Source organism: Pristiophorus japonicus, chromosome 13, assembly GCF_044704955.1.
Source record: "Pristiophorus japonicus isolate sPriJap1 chromosome 13, sPriJap1.hap1, whole genome shotgun sequence".
Taxonomy (NCBI): domain Eukaryota; kingdom Metazoa; phylum Chordata; class Chondrichthyes; family Pristiophoridae; genus Pristiophorus; species Pristiophorus japonicus.
Genome location: NC_091989.1, coordinates 195,927,499 through 195,933,709, shown reverse-complemented (window position 1 = coordinate 195,933,709; position 6,211 = coordinate 195,927,499). Strand labels below are relative to the sequence as shown.

General features: G+C 49.0%; 1 pseudogene; it reads right to left on the bottom strand.

Annotated features, from left to right (window-relative positions):
* Nucleotides 1–755: 755 nt before the first annotated feature.
* LOC139279083 (U2 spliceosomal RNA) lies at nucleotides 756–929 on the bottom strand (annotated as a pseudogene).
* Nucleotides 930–6,211: the final 5,282 nt, after the last annotated feature.

Genomic DNA, 6,211 nt, shown 5'->3' with positions numbered 1-6,211 from the left:
GGCTGCTGACCAAGGGCCGTGTGGCTCTTTGTCGGCCGGTGCGGACATGCTGGGCCAAAATGGCCTCCTTCTGCGCTGTAGATTTCTATGTTTTGCCGGGAGCCAATGTAGGTCAGCGAGCACTGGGGTGATGGGTGAGCGGGACTTGGTGCGAGGTAGGACACGGGCTGCTGAGTTTGAATGACCTCAAGTTACCGTAGGGTAGAATGTGGGAGGCTAGCAAGGGGTGCGTTGGAATAGTCAAGTCTAAAGATAACAACGGCATGGATGAGGGTTTAAGCAGCAGATGAGCTGAGGCAGGGGCAGAGACGGGCAATTTTATGGAGCTGGAAATAGGCAATTTTAGTTATGCCATGGATATGTGGCTGGAAGCTCATTTCAGGGTCAAATATGACACCTAGGTTGCGAACAGTCTGGTTCAGCCTCAGACAGGTGCTAGGGAGAGGGATGGAGTCAGTGGCTAGGGAACGGAGTTTGTGTTGGGGACCAAAGACAATGGGTTTGGTTTCTCAAAATTTAATTGGAGAAAATTTCTGCTCATCCAGTATTGGATGTCGGACAAGCAATTTAGAGACAGTGGCGGGGTCGAGAGAAGTGGTGGTGAGGTAGCGCTGGGTGTTGTCAGCATACATTTGGAAACTGATGCCTTGTTTTTGGATGAAGTTTTTTTTAATCCAATTTCGTTCCAGATCAACCCTAACGCCAAAGATCACTTTGCGCCAATGTGTTTGATCTTAGGCCAAAAGGCTGAGAGGCGAAGTTGCACCGTTCCTGGAAATATTGCAATACCAGGTCGGTGCATGGAGTAGACGGGTTATGCCCCTGATCCAGCTCCCTGTCCAAAAATCAATTCAATGTCATGTCCCCATCGGGGATATTAAACTGATAAGAACAGATACTACACTTGATCTTAGCCAAAAGGATGATGTTGCCAAGGGGTAGCATATAGATGAGAAATGGGAGAGGGCCAAGGATACATCCTTGGGGGACACCAGAGGTAACGATACCCCATTAATGTGCAACTGGTGTGTGACCAGTAGTGCATCGTGGAGGGCCTGTGCCCACTTTCCTGGCAGCTGGCATGGGCTTTAATCCTGCGGCAATTCCTCATTCACACAGTCTTTGCACACGTGGACTACTACCGTGACCTTTCACATTTCTGCCTTGACCTCCACACATGCCTCCCTGGTGCCACAGTTAAAGATGTCACCGAGTGGCTGCAGAACATTCTGAGGGGGGAGGGTGAACATTCTGAGGGGGGAGGGTGAACAGTCAGAGGTTGTGGCCCATATCGGTACCAATGACATAGGTAAAAACAGGGATGAGGTCCCACAGGCAGATTTTAGGGAGCTAGAAAAGAGATAAAAAGGCAGGACCTCAAAGGTAGTAATCTCCAGGTTACTCCTGGTGCCACACGCGAGTTAGTATAGAAATAGGAGGATGAAGATGATGAATACGTGGCTGGAGAGATGGTGCAGGAGGGAGGGCTTTAGATTCCTGGGGCATTCGGACCATTTCTGGGGAAGGTGGGACCTGTACATGTCGACTGGGGTGCACCTCAACAGAGCCAGTACCAATATCCTCGTGGGGAGGTTTGCTAATGCTGTTAGGAAGGGTTTAAACTAGCTTGGCAGAGGGTTGGGCACCAGGATGTAACATTAGAAAGGGGAAATCAAGTGCTCAAAGGATTGGGACAGCCACCTCCCCAAGAAACAGTACCAATGCCCCAGGAATCTATAGCCCTCCCTCCTCACCATCTCTCCAGTCACGCATTCATCATCTCCATCCTCCTATTTCTATACTAACTTGCGTGTGGCACCAGGAGTAAAGTAAGAAATAGTAAGGTATTAGGTGGGGTCAGACTAAGAGAGAATACAGGATGGTCTAAGATGGATTTACAGTGTATGTATGTGAACGCACAAAGCATAGTAAACAAGGTAAGTGAGCTGCAGACACAAATAACCACATGGAAATATGATGTTGTGGCAATAACTGAGACTTGGCTCAAAAACGGGCAGGATTGGGTATTAAATATTCCTGGATATAAAGTGTTCAGGAAAGATAGGTGTTATATATGTGGACTTGTATTTACTGTGTACAGCCACCAGAGGGCTCATTCCCCAGAGTCCCAAGGGATCCCATAATCCCTTGGGAGCATAGGTATTTAAAAAGACTTCACAGGTTGGAGAGGCACTCTGGAGACCTGCAATAAAAGACTAAGGTCACACTTTACTTTGAGCTCACAGTGTTCAGTCTGACTCTTTCTCCATACACGACAACTGGCAACGAGATACAGATAGCGAACCCAAAGGTGCAGAGAACAGTGGGCATCCTGGAGAAATTCTCAGGGGGAGATGATTGGGAAACTTTTGTGGAGCGACTCGACCAATACTTCATGGCCAACGAGCTAGATGGGGAAGGGCGATCCTCCTCACCGTCTGTGGGGCACCAACGTATGGCCTCTTAAAGAATCTGCTCACTCCAGCAAAACCCATGGAGAAATCGTACGACGATTTTTGCACAATGGTCCGAGAGCATTTGAACCCGAAGGAAAGCGTTCTGATGGCGAGGTACCGGTTCTACATCTACAAAAGGTCTGAAGGTCAGGAAGTGGCGAGTTATGTCGCCGAGCTGAGACGCCTTGCAGGACATTGCAAATCTGAAGGACATTTGGAGCACATGCTCAGAGACTTTTTCGTACTTGGCATTGGCCACGAAACTATACTTCGCAAACTTTTGACTGTAGAGACCCCAACCTTGAGTGAGGCCATAGCGATAGCCCAGGCGTTCATTGCCACCAGTGACAATACGAAGCAAATCTCTCAGCACACAAGTGCTGCTACAAGTACTGTGAACAAAGTGATGTTGTTTTTGAATCATAACATACAGGACAGGTCACACATACCTGCAGCTACACATCCACAGATGTCTCAGAGTCCATCAAGGGTGATGAATGCAAGGCCATTAACACTATGGCGCTGCGGGGGTGATCATCGTTTCCATTCATGCCGATTCAAAGGATACGTTTGCAAGGGCTGTGCAACAATGGGACACCTCCAACGAGTGTGCAGGTGAGCTGCTAAGCCTGTTAAACCTGCAAACCCCCACGTTGTAGAGGAGGACAGATCCACAGAGGATCACAACAAACCAGAGCCTCAGATAGAGGAGGCAGAGGTACATGGAGTGCACACATTCACCATGAATTGTCCACCAATAATGCTGAATGTTGAACTAAATGGACTCCTTGTGTCAATGGAGCTGGACACGGGCGCGAGCCAGTCCATCATGGGCAAAAAGACTTTCGAAAGGTTGTGGTGCAATAAGGCCTCAAGGCCAGTCTTAACTGCAGTTCGCACGAGACTAAGAACTTACACGAAAGAACTGATTCCTGTAATCGGCAGTACTACCGTAAAGGTCTCCTACGATGGAACGGTGCACAAGCTACCACTCTGGGTGGTACTGTGCGATGGTCCCATGCTGCTCGGCAGGAGCTGGCTGGGAAAGATACGCTGGAATTAGGACGACGTCCGAGCGCTATCGCCAGCTGACGACAATTCGTGTGCCCAGGTCTTAAACAAATTTCCTTCGCTGTTCGAACCAGGCATCGAAATTCCAAGGAGCAAAAGTGCAGATCCACCTAATTCTGGGGACATGACCCATCCATCACAAGGCGAGAGCAGTACCATGCATGATGAGAAAGGGTAGAGATTGAGCTAGACCGGCTGCAACGAGAGGGCATCATTTCATCGATCGAGTTCAGCGAGTGGGCCAGTCCTATTGTCCCAGTCCTCAAGGGAGACTGTGGCGATTACAAAGTAACTATCAATCGTTTCTCCCTGCAGGATCAATACCCACTACCAAAAGCCGACGACCTCTTTGCAATGCTAGCGGAAGGAAAGACGTTCACGAAGCTGGTTCTTACTTCAGCCTACATGACGCAGGAACTGGAGGAATCATCGAAGGCCCTCACCTGCATCAACACGCACAAAGGTTTTTTTGTTTATAACCGATGCCCGTTTGGAATCCAATCAGCGGCGGCGATATTCCAGAGAAGCATGGAAAGTTTACTGAAGTCGGTCCCGCACACCATGGTCTTCCAGGATGACATCTTGGTCACAGGTCGGAACACAGTCGAGCACCTGCAGAACCTGGAGGAGGTTCTTAGTCGACTCAACCGCATGGGGCTCAGGTTAAAACGCTCAAAATGTGTTTTCCTGGTGCCTGAAGTGGAGTTCTTGGGAAGGAGGATTGCGGCGGACGGCATCAGGCCCACCAACCCGAAGATGGAGGAAATCGAGAACGCACCGAGGCCACAGAACGTGACGGAGCTGCGGTCGTTTCTGGGACTCTTGAACTACTTTGGTAACTTCTTACCAGGTCTCAGCACACTGCTAGAACCACTGCATGTCTTACTACGAAAAGGGGGCAAATGGGTTTGGGCAAAAGCCAAGAAAATGCCTTTGTAAAAGTGAGAAAATTGTTATGCTCAAACAAATTTCTGATGTTGTATGATCCATGTAAGCGTTTGGTACTAGCATGCGATGCGTCGTCATATGGCATTGGGTGTGTATTGCAACAAGCTAATGATTTTGGGAAACTGCAACCGGTTGCTTATGCATCCAGGAGTCTGTCTAAGGCCGAGAGAGCCTACAGCATGATTGAAAAAGAAGCGTCAGCGTGTGTCTATGGGGTAAAGAAAATGCATCAATACCTGTTTGGGCTAAAATTTGAATTGGAAACTGACCATAAGCCACTTATATCCCTGTTTTCCGAGAGTAAAAGGATAAATACCAACGCATCGGCCCACATCCAGAGCTGGGCGCTCACGTTATCCGCATATAACTACACCATCCGCCACAGGCCAGGCATAGAAAATTGCGTCAATGCTCTCAGTAGGCTGCCATTGCCCACCACGGGGGTGGAAATGTTGCAGCCTGCAGATCTAGCCATGGTTATGGAAGCATTTCAGAGTGAGCAATCACCCATAACTGCCCGGCAGATCAAAACCTGGACAAGCCAGGACCCCTTATTATCTCTAGTCAAAAGCTGTGTGCTTCATGGGAGCTGGTCCAATGTCCCAGTGGAAATGCAGGAAGAGATAAAGCCGTTCCAGCGGCGCAAAGGTGAAATGTCTATACAGGCAGAATGCCTTCTGTGGGGCAATCGAGTAGTGGTCCCCAAGAAGGGCAGAGACACCTTCATCAATGACTTCCACAGTACCCACCCAAGCATCATAATGATGAAAGCGATAGCCAGATCCCACGTGTGGTGGCCCGGTATCGATGCGGACTTACAAGTCCTATGTTCACAGATGTAATACATGCTCGCAGTTAAGCAATGTACCCAAGGAGGCGCCACTAAGTCTATGGTCTTGGCCCTCCAAACCGTGGTCTAGGGTACACATAGACTATGCAGGCCCGTTCTTGGGTAAAATGTTCCTCGTGGTTGTAGACGCGTACTCCAAGTGGATTGAATGTGAGATAATGTTGGTTGACACGTCTGCTGCCACCACTGAAAGCCTGCGGGCCATGTTTGCCACACACTGCTTACCCGATGTCCTGGTGAGCGACAACAGGCCATGTTTTACTAGTGCTGAATTCAAAGAATTCATGACCCATAACGGGAGCAAACGTGTCACATCTGCCCCGTTTAAACCAGCATCCAATGGTCAGGCAGAGAGAGTAGTGCAAACCATCAAGCAAGGCTTGAAGAGGGTAACTGAAGGCTCATTGCAGTCTCGGGAGTCCTGATTAGCTACCGCACAAGACCACACTCACTCACTGAGATCCAACCTGCTGAACTGTTCATGAAAAGAGCACTTAAGACAAGGCTCTCATTAGTTCACCCTGATCTATATGAACAGGTAGAGAGCAGGCGGCTTCAACAAAGTGCATACCATAATAGCGCAAATGTGTCACGCGAGATTGAAGTCAATGATCCTGTATTTGTATTAAATTATGGACAAGGTCCCAAGTGGCTTCCCGGCACTGTCGTGGCCAAAGAGGGGAGCAGGATGTTTCGGGTCAAATTTTCAAATATACTCATTCACCAGAAACACTTGGACCAAATCAAACTCAGATTCACAGACTACTCTGAGCAACCCACCTTGGACCCTACCTTTTTTTGATCCCCAAATATTCACACCAGTGGCAACCGGCACCGCTGTTAGCCACGAAGCAGAACCCATCATCCACAGCAGCCCTGCAGGGCC